The following is a 14223-nucleotide window of genomic DNA, read 5'->3' as shown; positions in this document are numbered from 1 at the left end:
GCATGTAAGAGAACCCTAAATTCTCATCCCAAAAAAAGGTAAGTTAACCCTAAATACCCAAATAATTTCTCTGAAATTAAACTTTCAAGTTCAGCATGTAAAAGAACCCTAAATGCTAATCCCAAAAAGGTAAGTTAACCCTCAACGCTTAAGGAATGTCTTCACAAAACTCACACACACACAAGAAACTTACACACACACGCAAAAGCTTACAAACACAAAAACTTACACACACACACACACAAAAACTTACACACACACACAAAAAACTTACAAACACACATAAAATCTACACACACAAAACTTACACACACACACAAAAACTTACACTCATACGCAAAAAATTACATTCACAAAAAAACTTACATTCACACAAAAACTTACACACAAACACAGAAACTTACACACACACACACAAGAACTTACACACACGCACACACAAAAACAAACACACACACACACAAACATAAACACACACACAACAACTAACACACACACGAAAACAAACACACACACACACCAAAAAATACACACACACTCGAAAAATTACACACACACACACACACAAACACATACACAAAATCACACACACACACACACACACACAAAAACTTACACATGCACACGAAAACTTACATGCACACAAAAACTTACATGCACGCAAAAACTTACACAGACAATTAGACAAAAAATTAAGATGTTTATGCACAGTTATGTTTAAGCAATAAATATCTTAAGCCTCAACCTTTTTTATTCTTTAGAATAGTCCATCGACATGAAAATTATACTTTCAGATTCAACATGTCAGGGAACAAACTTTTAGGTTCAGCATGTAAGAGAACCCTAATTGCTCATCCCAAAAAAGAGGTAAGTTAACCCTAAACGCTCAAAGAATTTCTCTGAAATTACACTTTCAGGTTCAGCATGTAAGAGAACCCTAAATGCTCATCCCAAAAAAAGGTAAGTTAACCCTAAACGCTTAAAGAATTTCGTCACAAAAGCTTACACACACACAAAAAACTTACACACACACGCCAAAACTTACACAAAAACTTACACACACACACACACAAACTTACACACACACACAAAAACTAACACCAACACAAAAACTTACACACAAAAAACTTACACACACACAAAACTTACACACACACGCAAAAACTTACACTGCACACAAAACTACACACACAAAAACTTACACACACACACAAACTTACACACACACACAAAAACTTACACACACACACACACAAACTTACACACACACACAAAAACTAACACACACACACGAAAACTTACACACACACGCCAAAACATACACACACACAAAAAATTACACACACACACACACACACACACACACAGAAAAACTTACACATGCACACAAGAACTTACGTGCACACAAAAACTTGCATGCACATAAAAACTTACACACACAGACAATTAGACAAAAAATTACGATGTTTATACACAGTTATGTCTAAGCAATAAATATCTTAAGCCTCAACCGTTTTTAATCTTTAGAATAGTCCATCGCCATAACAATTATACTTTCAGATTCAACATGTCAGGGAACAAAATTTCAGGTTCAGGATTAAGAGAACTCTAAATACTCATCCCAAAAAAGGTAAGCTAACCCTAAACATTCAAAGAATTTCTCTGAAATTACACTTTCAGGTTCAGCATGTAAGAGAACCATATATGCTCATCCCAAAAAAAGGTAAGTTAACCCAAAAACGCTTAAAGAATTTCGTCACAAAACTCACACACACAATAACGAAAACTTACACACACACGCCAAAAATTAAACACACAAACTAGTACACACACACACACACACAAACTTACACACACACACACAAAAACATACACCCACACACAAAAGCTTACACACGCAACAACATACACACATACACAAAAACTTACACACACACGCACAAACTTACATGAACACAAAAACTTACATGCACACAAAAACTTACACACACACACAAAAACTTACACACACACACTAAACCTAAGGAAATTTATGTATTTGGAATCAGCGTATAAAGCCAATCATTTTCATGTATCTATAATTACTAAAATTCTGTTTTTTAGAGATGGTTACTTTCAGACCAGTTGCACTTTACTCTCGCCTTGTTTCCCAAAAACTGTTTAAAATTAAGGTTTTTTTTAGGTTTTTTCGTTTTTGCTTTATTGTTCGACTTGATAGGAATTCTGCAACAGGATGGTGGTTGAAATTTCTTAATCGACTAAAGGTCACCTAACATTTCTAGGTTAACTTACATCAGGTTAAGTGGAGCTCCACTTAACCTGATGTAAGTTAACCTAGAAATGTTAGGTGACCTAACCTAATCTAACCTAACCTGACCTTGGTGGTGAGGGTCTCACTCGTATCAGGCTTTCGGTCCTCGTGGCCCGGAGGTGGGGGGGGGGGGTCACCTTTTTATCATGAACTGATTAGCCTGTAGACCCATACCTGAAAGATCTCTGAAAGACTCAAACTTATCTTTAAAGTGCTAACGGGTCTCTCTTGAAATAATTTAAGTACAATTAGCTTTGATTTTTCGCTAGCAATTTACCCTCCGCTATAACTTCGCTAATAAGTCCTTCTGCCAATCAACCCATCTCCCCCAAAACACTTTTCAGCCATTTCTTGTTAATAATTTTTATACCAACTCATCCACGTGGGTTTTTCTCTAGCAACTCTGCCTCCACTATAACTATCCTAATAGATCCTTCTGCCAATCAACCCATCTCCCCCCAAAACACTTTTCAGTCATTTCTTGTTAAAAAAATCTTTAGTCATTAAGAAATTTCAACGACTATCCTGTTGCACAATTCCTATCAAGTCGAATAATAAAAAACAAAAGAAAAAACCTAAAAAAAAACGCTAATTATTAACAGTTTTTTGGAAACAGGTCGAGATTAGAGTGCAATTTGTTTAATATTAACCATCTCTAAAAAACCAAATTTTAGTATTTATAGATCCATTAAAATGATTGGTTTTATACGTAGATTCCAAATACATAAATTTCCTTAGGTTTAATGCGTGTGTGTGTAAGTTTTTTTGTGTGTGTGTAAGTTTTTGTGTGCATGTAAGTTTTTGTGTGCATGTAAGTTTTTGCGAGTGTGTGTAAGTTTTTGCGTGTGTGTGTGTGAAGTTTTGCGTGTGTTAGATTTTGTGTGTGTGTGTAAGTTTTTTTTGTTTGTGTGTTAGTTTGTGTGTGTGTGTGTGTATAAGTTTTTGTGTGTGTAAGTTTTTGCTTGTGTGTGTAAGTATTTGTGTGTGTGTGTGTAAGTTTTGAGACTAAATTCCTTAAGCGTTTAGTGTTAAGTTACCTTTTTTTGGGATGAGCATTTAGGGTTCTCTTACATGCTGTACTTGAAAGTGTAATTTCAGAGAAATTTTCTGAGTATTTAGGGTTAGCTTACTTTTTTTGGGATGAGTATTTAGGGTTGTCTTACATGCTGAACCTGAAAGTTTGTTCACTGATATGTTGAATCTGAAAGTATAATTGTCATGATGATGGACTATTCTAAAGAATAAAAACGGCTGAGGCTTAAGATATTCATTTCTTAGACATAACTGTGCATAAATATCGTAATGTTTTGTCTAATTGTGTGTGTGTGTAAGTTTTTTTGTGCTTGTAAGTTTTTGTGTTTATGTAAGTTTTAGTGTGATTGTGTTAGTTTTTGTGTGTGTAAGTTTTGTTTGTGTGTAATTTTCTTCGTGTGTGTGTAATTTATCTAGTATCATTGTAATTTTTCATGTGTGTGTAAGTTTTTGTGTGTGTGTGTAAGTTTTTGTGCGTGTGTGTAAGTTTTTTTTTGTGTGTGTGTGTGTGTGTTAGTTTTTTTGTTTTTTTTTTATTTTTTTTGTGTGTGTGTAAGTTTTTGTGTGCATGTAAGTTTTTGTGTGCTTTTAAGTTTGTTATTGTGGGTGTAATTTTTTTTGTGTGTGTGTAAGTTTTCGTGTGTGGGTGTAAGATTTTGTGTGTGTGTGTAAGTTTTTGTGTGTGTGTGTGTAAGTTTTTGTGTGTGTGTGTGTGTGTAAGTTTTGGCGTGTGTTTGTGTTAGTTATTTTGTGTGTGTAGTATTTTGTGATGAAATTATTTAAGATTTTAGGGTTAACATACCTTTTTTGGGATTAGCATTTAGGGTTCTCTTACATGCTGAACCTGAAAGTGTAATTTCAGAGAAATTCTTTGAGCGTTTAGGGTTAACTTACCTCTTTTTTGGGATGAGCATTTAGGGTTCTCTTACATGCTGAACCTGAAAGTTTGTTCCCTGACATGTTGAATCTGAAAGTATAATTTTCATGTCGATGGCCTATTCTAAAGAATAAAAACGGTTGAGGCTTAAGATATTTATTGCTTAGACATAACTGTGTATAAATATCGTAATTTTTTTTGTCTAATTATCTGTGTAAGTTTTTATGTACATGTAAGTTTTTGTGTGCACGTAAGTTTTCGTGCGAATGTGTAAGTTTTTTTGTGTGTGTTTGTGTGTGTGTGTGTGTGTAAGTTTTTGTGTGTGTGTGTAAGTTTTCGTGTATGTGTGTTTGTGTAAGTTTTTGTTTGTGTGTTTTTGTACGTGTTTGTATGTGTAGGTTTTTTGTGTGTGTGTGAGTTTTTGTGTGTTTAATTATGATCTTTTGGACGTTATATTGATTTTTAGTTGTAAGTTTTTGAGTGTGTTTGTTTGTGTTGTTTTTGGTTTGTGGGTTTGTGGTTGTGTTTTTGTGTGGGTGTTTGTGTGTGTTTGTGTGTGTACGTTTTTGTGTGTGTAGGTTTTGGCTTGTGTGTGTAAGTTTTTGTGTCTGTGTAAGCTTTTGTGACGAAATTCTTTAAGCGTTTAGGGTTAACTTACCTTTTTTTGGGTTGAGCATTTAGGGTTCTCTTACATGCTAAACCTGAAAGTGTAATTTCAGAGAAATTCTATGGGCGTTTAGAGTTAACTTACCTCTTTTTTGGGATGAGCATTTAGGGTTCTCTTACATGCTGAGCCTAAGAGTTTGTTCCCTGACATGTTGAATCTGAAAGTATAATTTTCATGTCAATGGCCTATTCTAAAGAATAAAAACGGCTGAGGCTTAAGATATTTATTGCTTAAACATATCTGTGCATAAACATCGTAATTTTTTGCCTAATTTGTGTGTGTAAGTTTTTGTGTGCATGTAATTTTTTGTGTTCTTTTTATTTTTGGTGTTCTTGTGTTAGTTTTTGTGTGTGTGTGTGTGTGTGTAAGTGTTTGTGTGTTTTTTTTTGTTTGAGTGTGTGTGTAATTTTTCGTTTGGTTTTGTGTATTTTTTCGTGTGTGTGTTAGTTTTTGTGTGTGCGTAAGTGTTTGTGTGTGTGCGTATGATTGTTTGTGTGTGTGTGTGTGTAAGTTTTTTTGTGTGTGTGTGTGTGTAAGTTTTTGTGTGTGTGTGTAAGTTTGTGCTTGAATGTATGATTATGTTTGAAAGTTATTGTTTTAGTGTGGGTGTAATAGTGTTTTTTTGCGTGTGTAAGTTTTTTCTTGTGTATTCCTTTTCGTTTGGGTGTTAGTTTTTGTGTTTGTTTTTATGTGTTTGTGTGTGTGTTTGTGTAATTGTTTGTGTGTATAAGTTTTTGCGTTTGTGTTTTATTGTTTTTTTGTGTGTGCGTCATTTTTGTGACGAAATTCTTTAAGCGTTTAGGGTTATCTTACCTTTTTTGGGAATGAGTATTGAGTGTTCTCTTAAATGTTGAGCCTGACAGTCTAATATCAGAGAAATTTTCTGAGAGTTTAGGGTTAACTTACCTTTTCTGTGATGAGCATTTAGGGTTCTCTTGCATGCTGAACCTGAAAGTTTGTTCACTGACATGTTGAATCTGAAAGTATAATTGTCAGGGCGATGGACTATTCTAAAGAATAAAACGGTTGAGGCTTAAGATATTTATTGCTTAGACATAACTGTGCATAAATATCGTAATTTTTTTGTCTAATTGTGTGTGTGTGTAAGTTTTCTTGTAAGTGCAAGTTTTTTCTGCATGTAAGTTTTTGTTCGCATGTGTTAGTTTTTGTGTGTGTGTAATTTTTGTCGTGTGTGTGTTAGTTTTTGCGTGTGTGTGTGTAGGTTTTCATGTGTGTGTGCAAATTTTCGTGTGTGTGTGTAAGTTTTTTTGTGTGTGTGTGTAAGTTTGTGTGCGTGTGTGTTAGTTTTTGTGTGTGTGTGTGTGTGTAGTCTTTTTTGTTTGTGTGTAAGTTTTTGTGTGTGTGTGTAAGTTTTGTGTGTGTGTGTTTAATTTTTGGTGTGCATGTAAGTTTTTGTGTGCATGTAAGTTTTTGAGTGTGTGTGTAAGTTTTTGTGTGTGTGTGTGTAAGTTTTTGTGTGTGTAAGCTTTTGTGTGTGTGTGTAAGTTTTTGTGTGTGTGTGTGTGTGTAAGTTTGTGTGTGTGTGTGTGTGTGTGTGTAATTTTTTGTGTGTGTAATTTTTGGACTGTGTGTGTAATTTTTTGTGTGTGTGTAAGATTTTGTGACTAAAATATTTAAGAGTTTAGTCTTAACTTACCTTTTTGGGATTAGCATTTAGGGTTCTCTTACATGCTGAACCTGAAAGTGCAATTTCAGAGAAATTCTTTGAGCGTTTAGGGTTAACTTACCTCTTTTTTGGGATGAGCATTTAGGGTTCTCTTACATGCTGAGCCTGAAAGTTTGTTCCCTGACATGTTTAATATGAAAGTATAATTTTCATGGCGATGGACTATTCTAAAGAATAAAAACGGTTGAGGCTTAAGATATTTATTGCTTAGACATAACTGTGCATAAATATCGTAATTTTTTTTGTCTAATTGTGTGTGTGTGTAAGTTTTTGTGTGTATGTAAGTTTTTGTGTGCATGTAAGTTTTCGTATGCATGTGTTAGTTTTGTGTGTGTTTGTGTGTTTGTAATTTTTTTTGTTTGTTTGTTATTTTTTGAGTTTGTGTGTAATTTTTAGTGTGTGTGTGTAAGTTTTCTTGTGTGTGTGAGTTTTTGTGTGTGTGTGTAAGTTTTTGTGCGTGTGTGTAAGTTTTTGTGTGTGTTTAATTTTTTTTGTGAATGTAAGTTTTTTTGTGCATGTAATATTTTTCGTGTGTGTGGAAGTTTTTGTGTGTGTGTGTTTTTTTTTGTGTGTCTAAGCTTTTGTGTGTGGGTGTAAGTTTTTGTGTGTGTGTGTGTGTTTAAGTTTTTTTTTGTGTATGTTTTTTGTGTGTGTGTGTATGTAAGTTTTTGTGTGTATGTGTGTGTTAGTTTTTTTGTGTGTGTGTAAGTTTTTGTATTTGTAAGTTTTGGCGTTTGTGTAATTTTTCGTGTGTGTGTGTGTAAGTTTTGTGTGTGTGTGTGTGTAAGTTTTTGTGTGTGTGTACGAGTTTTTTTGTATTCATGTCATATTAAGATACGTAAAAAAGTTTAAAAAAAATACAATGTTAAAAAATTAAAGAAAGTATTTAAGAAATGGGGAGGTGACTCTTTGAGGTTTGAAAATGGGTTTAGGAATGACATTATGAAAGGAACTTGTTCAGAAAAGATATACTAAAGCCTTAAAAAAAGTATTATAATAGGGGGCTTAGGATTCTTCGGGGATCCGCGGGCCCTTTGGGTTTGGGTGGTCTTTTGGGAGCCCCGGGGACCTTGGGGGACCGGGGGGGCCGTGGGGGCCCCGGGCCGGCGGTTGGGGAGCCGGGGCCCTTGAGGTGTGGGTGGGCTTTGGGGCGTCTAGTGGCCGTTGGGGGACGGGGGTAGGACCTTTGGGGGCCCGGGGAGAGCGTTGGGAGGTCTGGGGGCCCCTGGAGGACCGGGGGGGGCCTTTGGGGGCGCGGGTAGGGCCTTTTTGGGTCTGGGGGGGCCCTTGAGCGCCAATTGGTCCTTTGGGAGCCCGGTGGACCTTTGGGGACAGGGGAAGGGCCTTTGGGAGCCCGGGGAGTCTTTGGGGTCTGGGGGTTCTTTGGGAGCTTGGGGGGGCCCTTGAGGACCGGGGGCTTCCTTCGGGGTTGAGGTAGGGGGATTGGAACCCTTGGGGGTTGGGGTAGGGGGATCGGAACCCTTTGGGGTTGGGGTAGGTGATTGGAGCCCTTTGGGGTTGTGGTAGAGGACCTCACAACACTATTCAAATGTAAGTTGTGTATTATAACGACCAAGGAGTTTGACCCTCAAATCCTCTTCTAAAATCTCTTCATAAATCATATTTTAAAATGTCTCTAACTGTTTCGCCGAAATAATTCACTAGAATAATAATTTGTTCTGAAAATATATAATAAAGCCTTAAAAAAGTATTATAATTGGGGCTCAGGAGTCTTTGGGGGTCCGGGGGTCCTTTGGGAGCCTGGGTGACCTTTGAGGACCGGGGGAGGGTTTTTGGGAGTTCGGGGGGCCTTTTGGGTGTCTGGGGGGCCTTTGAGGATCGGGGAGGGCTTTTGGGGGTCCGGGAGACCTTTGAGAACCGGAGGAGGGCCTTTGGGGGTCTGGGGGGCCCTTGAGGGTCGAATGGTCCTTTGGGAGCCCGGTGGACCTTTGGGGGCCGGGGGTGGGCCTTTGGGGGCCCGGGGAGAGCCTTTGGGGGTGTTGGGGCCCTTTGGGAGCTTGGGGGGACCCTTGAGGACCGGGGGCTTCCTTCGGGGTTGAGGTAGGGGGATTGGAACCCTTTGGGGTTGTAATAGGGGGATTGGAGCCCTTTGGGGTTGGGGTAGTGGGATCTCACAACACTGTTCAAATGGAACTTGTGTATTATAACGACCACAGAGTTTCACCATTAAATTCTCTTCTAAAATCTCTTCAAAAATCATATTTTATAATGTCTTTAACTGTTTCGTCGAAATAGTTTCATAAAATAGCTAAAATGGTTTCGCCAAAATTATCCCCAAACGAAATTTCAGCATGTTCCTTTTGTTTGGTATCCCTGCGCTGGCTTATTTCAATTATTTGGAAACCTTTTCGCGCGCTAAGATCAAAACATTTGCTCGGAAACGATTCTTCTGGAAGAACTCCAGACATTAATAAACTTCGCACCGGAGACAATTCAAACAATCATGACATCATGTGTGATCTAACTGTTTCTCGGAAACATTTCTGTTCGAAATCCAAAGACATTAATTAACTTTACGTTATCTGTCAGACATTAATTAACTGTTTCCCGGGAACTTATAACATTTGGCTCGAACAACAAATATTGGAAACACGTGATCTCTCGGAAACTCATATCAATTTCATTGAACAACATATATTGGAAACACTCAATCTGATTGTTTACCGGGAACTCATAACATTTGGCTCGAACAAAAAATATTAGAAACATGCGATCTCTCGGAAACTCATATCATTTGCATTAAACAACAGCAACAACTTTGACCCCATTAACCACGTGTTCTCCCTAATGACTCTATCGCGTGCACAAAACAACAACAACAACATTGACCCCATTAACCACGTGTTCTCCCTAATGACTCTATCGCGTGCCCAAAACAACAACAACAACATTGACCTTGGCATACGCTGATATCCTGCACAAAACAACAATAATAACATTGACCCCATTAACCACGTGTTCTCCCTAATGACTCTATCTCGTGCCCAAAACAACAACAACAACATTGACCTTGGCATTCGCTGAGAGCGTGTCCAAAACAACAACAATAACATTGACCCCATTAACCACGTGTTCTCCCTAATGACTCTATCGCGTGCCCAAAACAATAACAATAACATTGACCCCATTAACCACGTGTTCTCCCTAATGACTCTATAGTCCATGAAAGTGACAAAGTTCCTGTTTTTCCATTCCATAAAACCATAAAACTCCATAAAACCACAAAATCCATAAAACCATCAAATAAATTGACCAACACACATAACCATCCATGAAAACAGACATAAATGTGACAAAGTTCCTGTTTTTTCATTCTCACTGACAAAATCCATAAAACCGTCCATAACTGTGAGAAAATTCCTGTTTTTCAAATTCTCAGTGACAAAGTGCATAAACCACGTGGTTCTATGCCCATATGAGGTGTGGGTGTGGGAGTCAATAAGGCCCTTCTACTCATATTGTGTCTTTTTCTTCAGTTCAGTAAAAGCAGTAATAGCAGTAATAGTCCAAGCAGCAGTGGTAGGATAGTTATAGCCCTAGTAATTGTAGCAGTAGTAGCAGCCATAGAAATAGTGGCAGTCGTAGTAGCAGCAGGAGCAGTAGTATCATTAGTAGCATCAGTGGCGTAATTTTTTGCAGACACTAAATTTCAGCTGAGGGGAGGGGGCAAACTAAGGTTTGGAGGGGGCAGTTGCCCCCTACCACAATACGCAGATTACGCCCCTGAGGTCAGTATTAGTATTAGTATTTGTAGTAGTAGTAGTGGTAGTAGTAGTAGTAGTAGTAGTAGTAGTAGTAGTAGTAGTAGTAGTAATTTTTTTATTGTTTAAAAAAAATGGAGTTGTGAGAAAGTAAAACTTTAGCGTAAAGAGCAAGATGTTGAGGAGCGGGCAGCCCGTTTCATATACGGAATATTTTCTGTTCGTTTTAAGTTTTAATGTCGCTCCTTACTTTCAGTTAAAAACCCTTGTTTTTTTATTTGATTTTTTAACGTTTTTGAACAAATGCAGGTTTTGATCTTGGCTCAAAGTACATGAGTAATTAAAACAAAATTTTCATATTAATTTACTTTTATTTAGTTAAATGGCTTTCTCGAAACTTGTTTCATTTTATTTACGTACGTTTTTTTAGTAATAAATATACGTAACTTACGAATTAATTTACGTAACGAACTTCTATATTCATATATTTTTAATGCGTATATTAGGGGGTTCGCCCCCTAGTCAATACCTTTATCTTTAAGTGAAAGTTCAAATTTTTTTCCAATTCTTTAAAACTGACCGCTTAGTCGCAAAGGCCGTTAATTAGAATAAATAGCTCTTATAAGAGTACTAAAAAATCTCTGGCTTAAAAAGTGAGGCATTGACTAGGGGGTGAACCCAATCATATGCAGTTGAAAAACTTATTTTTTTTTATATTTAATTTCTGATCTTTTTTAAATAGTGCTGGGAAGTCTGGCGTCCCCTTCATAGCAATGTCCCTTCCCCCATGAAAACTTCCTTCATGGAAAGATCCTCCCACATAACCCCCGACCCCCCCCCCCCACTACCAGGAAAAATCTCCCCTGAAAACGTCTGTACTGTATACTTCCCAATAACCAATACTATATGTTAACATTGGGTAAAGTTCATAACTTTCAGCCCTCCTCCCAGGGACTTCGGGGGATTAAGTCATCCTCAAAGACATACTTATAATATTTTCGAACATGCTGAACAAAATGACTATCTCAAAATTTTGATCAGGTGATTTTGGGAAAAATGAGCGTGGGAGGGGGCCTAGTTGCCCTCCATTTTTTTTGTCACTTAAAAATGGCGCTAGAACTTTTAATTTCCATTCCAATGAGCCCCCTCACGATATTCTGGGACCACTGGGTCGATACGATCAGCCCTGGAAAAAAAACAAATAAACACGCACCCGTGATCTGTCTTCTGGCAAAAAATGTAAAATTCCACATTTTGTAGATAAGAGCTTGAAACCTCTACAGTAAGGTTCTCGGATACGCAGAATATGATGGTGTGATTTTCATTAAGGTTTTATAACTTTTAGGGGATGTTTCCACCTTTTTTCGAACATCAACCAAATATTCTCAGGATGGGTAACTTAACTTTTGATGGGTAAGATTAAACTTGATGAAACTTATATATTTGAAATCAGCATTAAAATTCAATTCTTTTGATGTATCTATTTGTATCAAAATGCCGATCTCTAGAGTTTCCGTCACCATTGAGCCGAGTCCGATTAACCAATACTAAATGTTAACATTGGGTAAAGTTCATAACTTTTAGCCCTCCCCTTGGGGGCTTGGAGGGATTAAGTCATCCTAAAAGACATAGTTATAATATTTTCTACCATGCTGAACAAAATGGCAATCTCAAAATTTTGATCGGGTGACTTTGGGAAAACAATGAGCATGGGAGGGGGCCTAGTTGCCCTCCTTTTTTTTTGGTCACTTAAGAAGGGCACTAAAACTTTTAATTTCCGTTCCAATGAGCCCTCCTACGATATTCTAGGACCACTGGGTCGATGCGATCACCCCTGGGGAAAAGAAAAAAAAAACAAAAAAAAAACAAAAAAACAAATAAACACGCATCCGTGATCTTTCTTCTGGCAAAATATGGAAAATTCCACATTTTTGTAGATAGTAGGGTTACAGTTGGGTAAACCTCTACAGTAGGGTTCTCTGATACGCTGAATATGATGGTGTGATTTTCATTAAGGCTCCATATATTTTAGGAGGTCTTTCTCCCTTTTTTCGAAAATCAGCCGAATTTTCTCAGGCGCATAACTTTTGATAGGTAGGATTAAACTTGATGAAACCTATATATTTGAAATTAGAATTAAAATCTAATTCTTTTGATGCATCTATTGATATCAAAATTCCGTTTTTTAAAGTTTCGGTTACCATTGAGCCGGGTTGCTCCTTACTTATAGTTCGTTACCACGAACTGTTTGATCATAAGCAGCACAATAGTGCTGTCTAAGTGAAGAGCAATGTGGGCAAAATGTTTTTTTTTTACCCAGTCACTTCGTATAGAAAGAGCTGACCTAGAAACTTCGGACAGAGCTCATTTGACTGAACATTGAAAGTTCTAGTTACCTTTATAAGAGCCAAAAGTGGTTGGAGGGTAGCCATCCCCCTTTCCAGGCTAATTAATGCCACAATCCAATGAAAATTTTAAGATAGCTATTTTATTCAATTTATTTTAAGATTCCAGAAACTTTGTCTCTAGGGTTGTAAGCCACCCCCCCCCTAAAGCCCTCCGGGCCAGGGCGGCAGTTTATGCAGCACACTAAATTTTTAAATATATCATTTTTTATTGGGATATTGGGCTTGTTTGACATTTATTGTTGAAGAAACAGAATTTGATACCAATAGATACATCTAGAGAATCAGATTCCAATTCTGATTTCAAATATATAAGTTTCATCAAGCTTAATCTTGCCTATCAAAAGTTACGCGCCTGAGAAAATTTGTCTGATTTTTGAAAAAAAGGTGAAAGACCCCATAAAAGTTATAGAACCTTAATGAAAATCACACCATCATATTCAGCGTATCAGAGAATCCATTGGAATTTTCCATTTTTTGCCTGAAGAAAGGTCACGGTGAGTGTTTATTTGTTTTTTTGTTTGTTTTTTTTTCTTTTCCCCAGGGGTGATCATGTCGACCCAGTGGTCCTAGATTATCAAGGGAGGTTTCATTGGAAATGGAAATTGAAAAGGTTCACCTTCTAGTCAATGCCTTGCTCTTTAAGCCAAAGTTTAGTACTTTCATAAGAGCTATTTATTCTAAATAACGGCCTTTGTGATTAATGGGTCATTTTTAAAGAATTGGAACAAAATTCGAACCTTATCTGAAAGAGCAAGGTATTGACTAGGGGGCAAACCCCCTAATATACGTATTAAAAATATATGAATATAGAAGTTTGTTACGTAAGTTAATTCGTAAGTTACGTATATTTATTACTAATAAAAACGTTCGTAAATAAAATTAAAAAGTTTCGAGAAAGCCATTTAACCAAATAAAAGTAAAATTAATACGCAAATTTCGTTTTAATTATAAAAGCATGGTGAGCCAAAATCAAAACCTGCATTAATTAAAAAATATTCACAAATGAAATACAAAAAAACAAGTTTTTTTTAACTGAAAGTAAGGAATGACGTTAAAACTTAAAACGAACAGAAATTATTCTGTATACGAAAGGGGTTGTCCCCTCCTCAACGCCTCGTTACGCTAAAGTTTGACTTTCTCACAGCTCAATTTTATTAAACAATAAAATTTTGTTTAATTTTCAATTTTTTAAAATTAACTTTTTTAAAAAATGTGGAATTTTGCATTTTTAATTAACCTTAACGAAATTAAACCATCACATTCAGCTTATCACAGAACCCTATTAAAGATGTTTCACGCTCCTATCTGCAAAAGGGAGGAAATCTGTATTTTTTGCTCGAAGAAAGATCACGATGCGTGCCCCCCAAAAAATGGAGGGCAACTAGCCCCTCTCCCACGCTCATTTTTTTTTCCAAGTCACCCAATTAAAATTTTGAGGTAGTAATTTTGTTCACCATAGTCGAAAATTTGATAAATATATCTTTTAGGATGACCTAATCCCCCACAGTTCCCAGGGGAA

This window comes from Artemia sp. Qi Xiang Cuo, chromosome 19 (genome assembly GCF_049724085.1).
Source record: "Artemia sp. Qi Xiang Cuo chromosome 19, ASM4972408v1, whole genome shotgun sequence".
Lineage (NCBI taxonomy): Eukaryota > Metazoa > Arthropoda > Branchiopoda > Anostraca > Artemiidae > Artemia > Artemia sp. Qi Xiang Cuo.
Note: the sequence above shows the minus strand (reverse complement) of the source record.